This window comes from Somniosus microcephalus, chromosome 16 (assembly GCF_052327205.1).
Source record: "Somniosus microcephalus isolate GS21.2 chromosome 16, FLI_Smic_1.0, whole genome shotgun sequence".
NCBI lineage: Eukaryota > Metazoa > Chordata > Chondrichthyes > Squaliformes > Somniosidae > Somniosus > Somniosus microcephalus.
Genome location: NC_141002.1, coordinates 9,654,967 through 9,669,286, shown reverse-complemented (window position 1 = coordinate 9,669,286; position 14,320 = coordinate 9,654,967). Strand labels below are relative to the sequence as shown.

Below are 14,320 nucleotides of genomic sequence, written 5' to 3'. Positions count from 1 at the left end.
CATGGATCCCCCCCGGCCTCGTCCACTGGATTTAGTCCACCTAGTGTTGCCAACTCTCCAGGGTTGGCCTGGAGTCTCCAGGAATTGAAGATTAATCTCCTGGACACTGCTGCCAGCAACCCGGGAGAGAAATCATCGTGGCATTAAAAAGATTGTGTGTCTTTCACTTTCTTTAAACACTTGTGTTTATTAGTTATAAAAATATTGGAGATTGAATAAAGGCTGTTTGATTGGCAGTCAAGAATCATCCAATCGGGGAATGAAGGGGCTATTCGCTTCCCAATTGGCTGGGAAGGCTAGGAGGGATGAGTCGGGCGACCAATGGCGGGATTGTGGGGGCGGGGCAGTTGGAGGCGGGAGGTCATGTGATGAAATCTCCAGGAATGCAGCCAACCAGAGCTGGCGACCCAAAGTCCACGGCGGTTTAGGAGGAGAGCTGGATCGGCGTTTGACTGCCGCCATCCTCTCCCTCTCCCTCAGGTTACCTGCAGCCCACTGCCGAGATGGTGGCCGGTATTTTCTAAGTGGTGGTGTTTTGCGGAAGGTTCTGTCACGTCAGTAAAGCTTTAGCGGCAGTGGTGATCTCTGGACTCTGCAGAGAGCCGTGTCGCTCCTCACTGTCCAAATCCACCCCCACAATACAACGGCCCGCACTAAGAGGGTTGAGCCGCTGGCCTCCCAGCAGAAAGCGGCAGGTTGAAGTTTCAGGGTTCAACACCCTACACGTGCACCTCCGCCGTTACTGAGATGTTTGATGTACCTGCTCACATCTCCCAGAAACAGCTCAAAGTGCTTCACACACAAATCAATTGCTTTGAAGTGCTGTGAGTGTTGACAAATACAGTGGCTATTTTGTACACAGCACGATCCCACAAAGAAGAAACTTGCATTTCTATAGCGTCTTTCACGACCTCAGGATGTCCCAAAGTACCTTACAGCCAATGAAATATCTTTAGAGTGCAGTCACTGTTGTAATGTAGGAAAGGCGGCAGCCAATTTGCGCACAGCAAGCTCCCATAAACAATAATGTGATAATGACCAGGTAATCTGTTTTTAGATGGTGGTTGAGAAATAAATATTGTCCAGGACACCGGGGATAACTCCCCTGCTCTTCTTTGAAATGGTACCATGGGATCTTTTACGCCCACCTGAGATGGCAGATGGGGTCTCAGTTTAATATCTCATGCAAAAGATGGCACCTCAGGCAATGCAGCACTCCCTCAGTACTGCACTGGGAGCGTCAGCCTGGACTTTCTGACTCAAAGGTGAGTGCTACCATCTGAGTCATAGTTGATAACACACATTCAGCAAAAGAGACAAATGTCCAGTTAATCCTCCCAGGCCTCTCTTTAAATAGTGCCCCAGGATCTTGAAAGTTCCACCTGAACAGACAGGGGCTCAGCTTCCAACGGCGCACCATTCACACCACACAGCCAGTCGCGATCGGGGCCACAACTCAGAGGTAAGAGAGCTACTGACTGAGCCAAGCTGACGCACAGGGAACAATGCTCAGACAATGTCCACCCGACAGGGAGCCTCACCGGCAGGAGCTTGTCATTGGAACGTTATCCCTTCAGTAGCGGTCGGGGTGTTTGAGCAGAGTAGCTCACAGCATTCCACTGGTGGGGCAGTGAAGGGCAGAACATTACTTATTCAGCTTATATCGTGAAGAAGCGCTGAACAGTCTATGTACATAGATCCCTGAAGGCAGCGGATCAGGTAGATAAGGTGGTTAAAAAGGCATATGGGATACTTGCCTTCATTAGCCGAGGCATAGAATATAAGAGCAGGGAGGTTATGATGGAGCTGTACAAAACGCTGGTAAGGCCACAGCTGGAGTACTGTGTGCAGTTCTGGTCGCCTCACTATAGGAAGGATGTGATTGCTTTGGAGAGGGTGCAGAGAAGATTCACCAGGATGTTACCTGGGATGGAGCGCCTCAGCTATGAAGAAAGACTAAACAGGCTGGGGTTGTTTTCCTTGGAGCAAAGAAGGCTGAGGGGGGACCTGATTGAGGTGTACAAAATGATGAGGGGCATAGATAGGGTAGATAAAGAGGAACTTTTCCCCTTAGTAGGGGGGTCAATAACAAGGGGGCATAGATTCAAGGTAACGGGCAGGAGGTTTAGAGGGGATTTGAGGAGGAACTTTTTCACCCAGAGGGTGGTTGGAGTCTGGAACTCACTGCATGAAAGGGTGGTAGAGGCAGGAACCCTCACAACATTCAAGAAGCATTTGGATGAGCGCTTGAAATGCCATTGCATACAAGGCTATGGACCAAATGCTGGAAAATGGGATTAGATGAGACAGGGCTTGATGGACGGCGCAGACACGATGGGCCGAAGGGCCTCTTTCTGTGCTGTATAACTCTATGACTCTATGACTCTAACAGTCAGTGGTACAGATTGCTAAAGCCCTGAAGGACGTCGCTTTTAACCGGGTCCATACCCAGACTCCAAGAGGACCCCCCCCCGACCACCAGAGATCAGCGGGGTACATATCAGGAACACTACAAGGACCACCAACACACCAACCGAGACCAGAGAGGATCCCCATGCAAAACAACAATATCAGACCTGCACCACTCCTGTCCCACAGGGGAATAGGACTGCTCCCAGCCAGACAGAGGGAGAGATGCACAGGACGTACGCAATACCTCAGACAGAAACAATCCATTAAGAGACAATAAGCAGATGTGCAGCAGCATCTACTTCCGCCTTATGGATCAAGGACTAATTAATAGAAAGAACTGTAACCAAATTGTATTAACTTTTGTAGACAACTGATGTGATCTTTTTTTTCCCACACTTAGACACGACAAACACGTACCACTCTTTAACCTATCATAGTAAAAGATCAAACTTAACATGAAATCCTTATATATTTCGACCTGGAATATCCAAGGTCTACGCTCTTCACTGCGAGAAGTGAAAAGTAGGACCCCAGAGTTCATAGATGAAACTAAAGACCTAGATATTATCATTTTACAGGAAACTTGGTATAAAGGAAAAGGACACACTGGCTGTCCCCAAGGGTACACTGAGCTGGTGGTCCCCTCCAATAAATTACCAAGTGTAACCCAAGGCAGAGACTCCGGAGGCATACTGATCTGGTTTAAAACAGAACTTAAGAATTACATCAAATTTATAAAAAAGGGCGAAAACCATATGTGGCTCAAACTTGAGAGGGAGATTATCTCAAACACCCAAGATGTTTACATTTGCGCACTTTATATCCCTCCAATCGATTCCCCGTACTTTAAAGAGGACACCTTCTCCAACATGGAGGGGGAAATTATCCAATACCAGGCCCAGGGGAACGTGTTGATCTGTGGGGACCTCAATTCAAGAACGGGCGAAGAACCAGACTTCACCAATAATCAGGGAAACAATTACGTTTTCGGGAATAACCACTTTGACATCCCTTCCCTTCCATACAGGCATAACTGCGACAAGCAGTCAAATACCAACGGAAAACAGCTACTACAGCTCTGTCGAAACCTGGGTCTGTACATTGTCAATGGTAGGTTCATAGGAGACCTCCTAGGAAGATCGACCTATTGCTCACCTCTTGGCTGCAGCACAGTAGACTATATGATTACAGACTTAGACCCATCCTCTTTCAGAGCATTCACAGTCAAACCACAAACAACACTGTCAGATCACAGTCAAATTACTATGTTCCTCAAAAAGACAGAAACAAACAACATAGAAACACAACCCAGTAAACTGTACAACACCAAAAAATCGTACAGATGGGCCAAAAATGACACGGAAAAATACCAGAAAACAATTAGCAATGCATCAACTCAAGCTCTCTTAGACACCTTTCTGGATAACATATACACTCACAATAAAGAAGGCGTAAACCGGGCAGTTAGTAAACTAAACAATATTTTTGATAATTTGGCAACAAATGCAAACTTGAAAGCTCGCAAGAACAAACCCAAAACAAAAAACTATGAAAAATGGTTTGACCGAGATTGCCATAACATGAGGAAAAAACTTAGAAAAATATCAAACCAAAAACACAGACATCCAGAAAACGAGGAACTACGCCTTACTTATTGTCAGACACTAACACAATACAGAAACACACTCAGAACCAAAAAAGAGCAATATATTAAGAATACACTCAGCTCCATGGAGGAATCCATTGATTCCAATTGTTTCTGGGAAAACTTGAAAACACTACACAAAAAACAACACGACGATTTGGCCATTCAAAATGGGGACACATGGGTAAACCACTTTGAAAAATTATACCAGAAAAACACACTAAGACCAGAGCAACACCAAATATGCAAAAAACTGGAAAAGCTAGAAATGGCCATAAAAGATAACCAAAACCCGCTGGACGCCATAATAACAGAAAAAGAACTTCTTGAAAAACTCAAGGACCTGCGACCAGGAAAAGCCTGCGGGACAGACGGCATACTAAACGAGATGATTAAACACACAGACAACAAAATGAAACTGGCTATCCTAAAACTCTTCAACTTGGTTCTGAGTGTCGGTTATTTCCCTGATATCTGGAACAAAGGACTCATAACGCCCATATACAAAAGTGGGGACAAAATCGACCCAAACAACTATCGAGGCATCTGTGTAAACAGTAACCTGGGGAAGGTATTCTGTAGCATCATAAACAAAAGACTTATAAACTTCCTTGAGGAGCACAATGTCTTGAGTAAAAGCCAAATTGGATTCCTGCCAAACTATAGAACATCCGATCATATCTTCACCCTACAGACCCTAATTGACAAACACGTTCACCATAACAAAAGCAAAATCTACGCATGCTTTGTAGATTTCCAGAAGGCTTTCGACTCCATCTGGCATGACGGTTTATTCCTGAAACTTATCGAAAGCGGGGTAGGAGGGAAAACATATGATGTAATTAAATCAATGTATACAAACAACGAATGTGCAGTTAAAATTGGAGACAAACAAACAAAATACTTCCCACAGGGGCGGGGGGTGACGCAGGGCTCGCCAATCTCACCGACACTCTTTAATATTTACATAAATGGATTGGCAAAACTACTTGAACAATCTACAGCACCCGGCCTCACCCTATATGAATCCAAGGTTAAATTCCTCCTCTATGCAGACGACCTGGTTCTGCTGTCACCTACTAAAGAGGGGCTACAGCAAAACCTGGACCTGCTGGAGTCATACTGCCAGACTTGGGCCCTGACAATAAATCCCCAAAAAACCAAAGTCCTTGTGTTCCAGCAAAGATCCAAACATCAGGGACCCAAAATAAATTTCACAGTAGGAACAACCAAAATTGAACAAACCACTAACTACACATACTTGGGCTTAAAAATCAGTTCTACGGGAAACTTCAAACTGGCTGTGAATGAACTGAAAGAGAAAGCAAGAAGGGCTTTCTATGCCATCAAAAAATCAATCCAAATAGAAATCCCAATTAGCATTTGGCTCAAAATTTTCAAATCAGTAATTGAACCAATTGCACTCTATGGCAGTGAGGTATGGGGACCGCTAACTCAACAAGAATTTGCAAAATGGGACAAACACCCAATTGAGATCCTACATGCAGAATTCTGTAAAAGTATCCTCCGGACTCAAAGGAAAACAGTAAACAATGCATGCAGGGCGGAACTAGGCCAATATCCATTAATAATCACTATCCAAAAAAGAGCCACCAAATTTTGGAATCACCTACAAATGAGCAATCCCCAATGCTATCACTACGACGCCCTGAAATGCCAAGAACTGACCATAAAGAAGAATACCCTCAGTCAACTAGTCCTGGGACTCAGTGAAGTAACTACTAACAATACTAACAATAACCAGCCCCAGGACAGTGACAGGGTAACACAAAGAATTCGACCCAACACAATCGTCGCTAAGCAAAAGGAAAAATATCTGTCATATTGGGCAGAAACAACAAAAACCCAAAGCAAACTCAATTGCTACTTGGCCCTAAACAGACAATACAACATAGCTGATTACCTGACCATGGTAAAGGATAACAAACTGAGAAGAACCTTGACAAGGTACAGACTTAGCGAACATAGCCTAGCGATCGAAAAAGGCAGACACAGGCAGACCAGGCTAGCAAGAGAAGACAGGATATGCTCTCACTGCAGTCAGGGAGTAGTGGAGACAGAGATGCACTTCCTCACAGCCTGCGGAAAATATCAGGGCATCAGGGAGAATTTCTACCAAAAATTCTCACAAATATGCCCTGATTTCAGAAATCTGAATGACAACCAAAAACTCCCATTCCTACTGGGAGAGGAGAGAAGCTGTATAACACTGGCGGCACACTATGTTACAGCTTGCCATGAACAGAGGGACAACCAGTAAACTAAGAAAAGAATATATATAAACAATGCGAATGTATATTTATACACTCAGGGATATACCTGTTTATACACTGTATGAATAGAACTGCGTTTATGTGCTAAACCATAAATGTATTTTGATGCTTTGGCAACATAAGATGTAACTTATCATGCCAATAAAGCGATTTGAATTGTGAATTGTGAATTGTGATTGCCCATCTGGCTTTCTGGGTGAAGGAGGCTGTACGAGGTGAGCTGGGCCCATGAAAAAGGGGGAAACGGTTAAAGGAAACACAAACACACACAAATTGGAGCCTGACGGAAGGCCCCGTGGGTAAAAGGAGGAGCAAATCTGAGATGATCTATAAAGTAAAACAGCAGATAAATGGCTGGGCTTTTTCTTGTTAAGCACTCGGAGGTTTAACTCCCCCCAATGGCTCAGCCGGGAACTGCCTCCAGGAGCTGAACTGGACCCAGCTTCCAGGCCCCAGACTCTAGAGTTAGCTGATCTAGGCCAGGGGGGAGGGGCAGCAGGTGGAGGGCTCCAATCGGGCTCGGCTCCCCTTACGTTAGGCAGGTGGGGGGATAGGTGGGGAGATGCTGGGAGCCTGGCCGGGGGTCTGACTCCTGATCCAGTGACTCCCTGCTGGTAAGTTGCCGGGTGTGAGTGTCAGGCTGAGGAAACGGGTCACCTCTGCCGTGGGGCCTACCGCGGTCGAATAGCCACTCCGAGGCGAATGACCTTGCGACCTCGTGAGTCAGCGACTTCAAAACAAAGAGGGGCGAAAATATTTAAAGAACAAAAGCCAAACAAACGCTAAGAAATAAGAGAGGAGATTGGCAGTTAATTTACTGGTGATTGGGATCAAGATGTGTAACTGAACACGAGGCTGAACAGAGCAGAGATTCAATAGAACCTGGTCCTGTCAGCCAGCCACTAGCTAGTGATCGAGAGCCTGCATCATGGTTTACACTCAGTAACTGGATCTCTCTCACGAGTGGAAAAGCCCCACCAGTCAGCACTGCCACACACAATGTAACAAGTCCATTTTGTTCTCGCTCCTCCTGTCCCCGAGCCCTCATCAGGAGCAATAGGTGACGTGTTGTCACCTCCCAAATCTGTGCCCATATTTCCCTCAACTCCATGTTTGATCCCCTCCAATTAGGTTTCCGTCCCTGCTGTGACTGTGACCATGGTAAACTACCCCTCCTCGTCCTTCCCGACCTGTCTGCGGTTGACCACACCATCCTCCTCCAACGCCTCTCCTCCGTTGTCCAGCCGAGTGGGACTGCAGTCACTTGGCTCCACTCTTATCTATCCCGTCATAGCCAGAGAATCTCCTGCTTGTCCAACTTCCAGTCTTGGATGAGCTGCAATTTCCTTCAACTAAACACTAGGAAGGCTGAAGCCATTGCCTTCGGACCGCGCCACAAACTCCGCACCCTTGCCACCAATTCCATCCATCTTCCTGGGCAACTGTCTCAGGCTGAAACAGACTGTCCTATTTGACCCTGAGCTGAGCTTCCGACCCCATATCCTCTCCATCACAAAGAGCGCCTACTTCCACCACCATCACCCGTCTCCGCCCCTGCCTCAGTCCATCTGCTGCTGAAACCCCCACCCGTGCCTTAGTCACCTCCAGACTTGACTATTCCAATGCTCTACTTTCTGGCCTCTCACCTTGCACCCTGCATAAACTTGACCTCATCTAAAACTCTGCTGCCCGTATCCTAACTCGCACCAAGTCTTGTCCATCCATCACCCCTGTGTTCACTGGCCTGTACTGGCTCTCGGTCCAGCAACGCCATCGTTTTAAAATTCTTATCCTTATTTTCAAATCCCTTCGTGACCTTGCTCTTTTTTTTCGCATCTTCCTGCCCTACCTCCAAGAACTTTCTGTTCCTCTGACTCTGGCCTCTTGTGCATCCCCTCTCCCTTCGCTCTACCTTTGGCGGCCATGCCTTTAGACGTCTGGGCCTGAAGCTCTGGAATTCCCTCCCCAAACTCCTCCTCCTCTTGCTCCTCCTAGACCCTTCTTAAAACCCAAGTTTTTAGTTAACCCCTCCTAATATTCTTTGACTCAGCGGCCATGTTTATCTGATTATGCCTCTGTGAAGCACCTTGGGACATTTTTCTATGTTAAAGGTGCTATATAAATGCAAGCTGTGGTTTTCTTTCTTTCTTCCCTTCCTCTTCTAAAAGCATTGACTTCTTGTTGGGGTACGGGTCCCTCAGTCGCTGGGTGTCCTTTCACACCCCCCACCCAAGTGAGCATCACAGCCGAGCCCAATTCTGTCCTCCCCCAAATCCCCATGTTGTTTTGTATACCTCTCGCTGCCATGTATCGTCTTACATCAGACCGCGAAAGTGTATAGGAGAGAATAGAACAGCACAGCTCTCCCCCGAGTACAATCCAGCACTGCTTAATTAGGGCCCTGACATTAATTAAATGTTGAATATAAAATGAGGAATGAAATGAAGTATCTTGCTGACATTATTATTACATTTAATATACTAAGTGAGTTCAAGCACAGAAACTGTTATCATGACGTCTCCATGGGAAACCAACTGGAAGCTTTGAGCATTAAGGTCCGGTAGTGTTTATGTTACTGGGCTTGTAACCCAGAGAACGCAAGTTCAAATCCCACCATGGCAGTTTGAGAATTTGAATTTAGTTTAAGAAAAAACTACCTGGAAATAATAAAAAGTTTGTATCAGTAAAAGTGACCATGAAACTGTCGGATTGTCATATAAAACCCATCTGGTTCACTAATGTCCTTTAGGGAAGGAAATCTGCCGTCCTTACCCGGTCTGGCCTATATGTGACTCCAGGCCCACAGCAATGTGGTTGACTCTTAACTGCCCTCTGAAGGGGCCGAGCAAGACACTCAGTTGTATCCATCTAGGGATGGGCAATAAATGCCGGCCTTGCCAGTGATGCCCGCATCCCGAGAATGAATAAAAATAAATTAACTGCATGCAGTTTAAAAGCTGAAGGTGTGGTTATATTTTTATTTCTTTTATTTTCTCTCATCTCTCCTCAAGCCACAGTCTCCCTGCTGGAGCAGCCCACTCCAGGTGTGAACCTACATAGTGAGTTCAGCAGGCCATACAACAGCGAGGCCGAGCCCGGGCTCAGCCAATGTCCACACTATCCCGCAAAGGTCACTCTTTGGGCCTCAGGAGCAGTAGCCCTGCCTGACACCCCAGCCTGGAGGAGGGCAGGTTAGTGGAACGGGCAAACAGGTAGCAGATGCAGTTTCATGTGGAGAAGTGTGAGGTAATACATTTTGGGAAATAAAACAGGGAATGGGAGTGTACAATCAATGGAAAAATGCTGAAAGGTGTGGATGAACAGAGAAACCGAGAGGTTCAAATACTGAAAGTGGGAGTGCAGGTAAATAAAGCCATAAAAAGGCCAATAGAAGTTTTGGCTTTGCAAAGAAGTACTGGTAAATTTGTATAAAACATTGGATAGGCCACAGTTGGAGTACTGTGTGCAGTTTTGACTAGATTCACCAGGATGATTCCAGGGATGGGAACTATAGTTCAGAGGAGAGACCTTTTACTAAAACTGTTCCTATTGGAGCAGAAAAGGCTAAGAGGAAATTTAATGGAAGTTTTAAAAATTACAAAGGGTTTTTCTTGCGTGAATATGGAAAGATTATTTCCTCTGGCTGGGGAGTCAGTGTCGAGGGGTCATCAATTTAATATTGGTGTGGAGATACCGGCGTTGGACTGGGGTGGACAAATGTAAGAAGTCACACAACACCAGGTTATAGTCCAACAGCTTTATTTGAAATCACAAGCTTTCGGAGCGCTGCTCCTTCGTCAGGTGAAGTGGAGAAATGCATAAAGACACAGCTTATATAGTCAGAGAATAATGTCAGATGTTTACAGGTAATCTTTCCAACTGCCATTTATCACACCTCGGCAGAGAGATAATCACAGCAATCAAAGGTGTGAATGGTGTCCAAACAGGTCAGTCAGGAAAACATTACATCAAAGAACAATGAGGTGGGGTCACAAGGGGTCAAATGTTGCAGATGCTGGGGCCGGACCTGCTGTGATTTCCAGCAAAAAAAATGTTTTTTGTCTGTTTTTTTGTTTTTCATACAGACCCCAGCATCTGCAATATTTGACCCCTTGTGACCCCACCTCATTGTTCTTTGATGTAATGTTTTCCTGACTGACCTGTTTGGACACCATTCACACCTTTGATTGCTGTGATTATCTCTCTGCCGAGGTGTGATAAATGGCAGTTGGAAAGATTACCTGTAAACATCTGACATTATTCTCTGACGATATAAGCTGTGTCTTTATGCATTTCTCCACTTCACCTGGCGAAGGAGCAGCGCTCCGAAAGCTTGTGATTTCAAATAAGGCTGTTGGACTATAACCTGGTGTTGTGTGACTTCTTACAATTTAATATTGTCACTGAGGCCCCAAAGTTCCGATTAGGGCCAAGGCGTAAGTGCGGTGGATCTCCAGTCTAGGAACTGGCAAATGGGCTGGAACCTTTTCAAGACTGAGATAGATAGATTGATAGCAAAATACTGCAGATGCTGGAAATCCAAAATAACAACAGAAAATGCTGGAAAAACTCAGCAGGCCAGGCAACATCCGTGGAGAGAAATTAGAGTCAACGTTTCGGGTCAAAACCTTTTATCAAGACTAATAAAGAGGCACAGGGAATGAAATAGATTAAGAGGCCAGGCTGGGAGAGAACAAAAGAGAAGAGACATTAAGAGGTATTCAAAACGAGATGAGATAGTGATAGGACTAGTGGAGACAAAAGACGGCTCTAGATTAGGTGTGAAATGCGCTGGCAGAATGGGAGACAGCTGCCATGTGGGAGAGAAAAAAAGGAAAGGGGGGGGGAAACCCAAAACAAAGGTGTGGATAAAAAAATAAGTGAAAATGTAATAGGGGCCGAGGTTATGATCTGAAATTGTTGAACTCGATATTGAGTCCGGAAGGCTGCAAAGTGCCTAATCGGAAGATGAGGTGCTGTTCCTCAAGTTTACGGTGAGCTTCCGTGGAACAATGCAAGAGGCCGAGGACGGTGAGGTCCGAGTAGGAATGGGGCGGTGAATTAAAATGACAGGCGACCGGAAGCTCGGGGTCACCCTTACGGACTGAACATAGTGAATATTGGTCAATAGCCGTTTCCTGCTCTCGCCCTGAACTAGACAATTTCATTCACTTTGCCTCCAATTTCCACCCTTCCCTCACTTTCACATGGACCATCTCTGACACTTCCCTTCCCTTCCTCGACTTCTCCGTCTCCATCTCTGGGGATAGGTTATTGACCAATATTTACTACAAGCCCAGTGACTCCCACAGCTACCTGGACTACACTTCCTCCCACCCCGCTTCCTGTAAGGACTCTATTCCATTCTCCCAGTTTCTCCGTCTCCGCCGCATCTGCTCCGACGATGCCACCTTCCACACCAGTGCTTCCGACATGTCTTCCTTTTTCCTCAACCAAGGATTCCCCTCTACCGTGGTTGACACGGCCCTCAACCGTGTCCGTTCTATCTCCCGCACTTCTGCCCTCACCCCTGCCCCTCCCTCCCGGAACCATGATAGGGTTCCCCTTGTCCTCACCTTTCACCCCACCAGCCTCCACATTCAACGGATCATTCTCCGCCATTTCCGCCACCTCCAAAGTGATCCCACCACCAAACGCATCTTCCCCTCCCCTCCCCTTTCAGCATTCCGTAGGGACCGCTCCCTCCGAGACACCCTAGTCCACTCCTCTATCACCCCCGGCACCCCTTCCCCTGGCACCTTCCCGTGCAAGCGCAGGAGATGTAACACCTGCTCTTATACCTCCCCCCTTCCCACTGTCCAGGGCCCCAAACACCCCTTCCAGGTGAAACAGCGATTTACTTGTACTTCTCGCAATTTAGTATACTGTATTCGCTGCTCACGATGCGGTCTCCTCTACATTGGGGAGACCAAACACAGATTGGGTGACCGCTTTGCGGAACACCTCCGTTCAGTCTGTAAGGGTGACCCCGAGCTTCCGGTCGCCTGTCATTTTAATTTACCGCCCCATTCCCACTCGGACCTCACCGTCCTTGGCCTCTTGCATTGTTCCACGGAAGCTCAACGTAAACTCGAGGAACAGCACCTCATCTTCCAATTAGGCACTTTGCAGCCTTCCGGATTCAATATCGAGTTCAACAATTTCAGATCATAACCTCGGCCCCTATCCCCTATTACATTTTCACTTATTTTTTTATCCACACCTTTATTTTGGTTTCCCCCCCCTTTCCTTTTTTTTTCTCTCCCACATGGCAGCTGTCTCCCATTCTGCCAGCGCATTTCACACCTAATCTAGAGCCATCTTTTGTCTCCATTAGTCCTATCACCATCTCGTCTCATTTTGAATACCTCTTAATGTCTCTTCTCTTTTGTTCTCTCCCAGCCTGGCCTCTTAATCTATTTCATTCCCTGTGCCTCTTTAGTCTTGATAAAGGGTTTTGACCCGAAACATTGACTCTAATTTCTCTCCACGGATGTTGCCTGGCCTGCTGAGTTTTTCCAGCATTTTCTGTTGTTATTTCTGAGATAGATAAATTTCTGTTAGGTAAGGGTATCCAGGGATATGGAGCTACGGTGGGTAAATGGAGTTGAGATACAGATCAGCCATGATATGATTGAATGGTGGAACAGGCTCGAGGGGCTGAATTGCCCACTCCTGTTCCTAACTTCCTACATCTCCACTTTTTCCTGTTCTCAATAAATAGCCATTAGCTGGTCTCACTCAGAGAACCTTCATCCCCGTGAACCACAAACAAACAATTCCTCACACCTCAGTAATAAAGGGTTTTTTGAAGGACAAGGATGTTCGTGAGGAGATTTATGGCATGTCTACCGGCCGCAGACTGGCAGTGCCATCAGACAGTCCGGTCACGCTGATTGCCCCATTGATCAAGTCTAGTCTGATTTCTTCATTAAGTGATTATTCCTCTGCTTGACATGCAATATTCAGCTGACAAACGGCATAAAGGAGTTGGCAAGGGAGGCTGGAGATTGAATCTGAGGAATCAGCTCGTGTCAGGTACACAGTGGAATTAAATTTTTGATGTCGTAAATCAATGGGGAAGGTGAATGTTCTCAAGGAGCTCCATTTTGCAGTGTCATTTATTCTGGCGCCTGGCAATGTCCCTTTTCCATCTATCACCAGTCGAGGGAAAGGCAGAACAATGTGGTGCTTTACCCAAAATAGTCTCTCTCAGACAAGGAGCAGGAGGAGTTGGGGGCAGAGATGAGAGGTTGTGGATAACTGTAGGTGATAGATGAACCCGACAAAGACAGTCACAACAATGCCTGTTCGTCTAGGAACATAGGATCATAGCTACATAGGAACAGGAGTTGGCCATTCAGCCCCTCGAGCCTGTTCCACTATTCAATTAGATCATGGCTGATCTGTACCTCAACTCCATTCACCCGTCGTATATCCCTTGATACCCTTACCTAACAAAAATCTATTTATTCTCAGTCTTGAAAGTACTAATTTACCCTCAGCAACCATAGTCTTTTGGGGGAGAGAGTTCCAGATTTCTTTTATCCTTTGTGGACAAGGTAAGTGATGGGAGTTCTTAAGCAGCTGTCAAATGCGGCAGTCCGTGAACGACAATAACAAGCATTCCTTGGTCTTGCAGGAAAAGATTGCACTCAGTTTCTGAGAAAGACAGACAACAGGAGAGGGACAGCAGGACGAGGAGGCAAAAGAAATCCTGGGAACTCCCTGAGTGGATGCTATAGGGGATGGAGATGTGGGAAGGCCCAAACCCACAGATGGTTTGTGCTGAGTGCTAATGGTCAAAGATCAGAAATGGTTCTGAGGCCCATGCTCTGAGGAGACCCTTACGTGGGTCTAGCAGGAAGGAAAAAGTGGACAACAGGAAACTTGTTACAATACTCATTCTTCTTATCTCCACAGAAGTCAGCAGAGGGAAGATGCTGCGCAGAAAGAGCGAAGGAACCAG

General features: G+C 46.2%; 1 protein-coding gene across 1 annotated transcript in view; it reads right to left on the bottom strand.

Moving 5' to 3' along the window:
• The window catches only part of tmem178bb (transmembrane protein 178Bb), a 928,396-nt gene that overhangs the window by 140,490 nt on the left and 773,586 nt on the right, over positions 1–14,320 (bottom strand). The window lies entirely within an intron of this gene.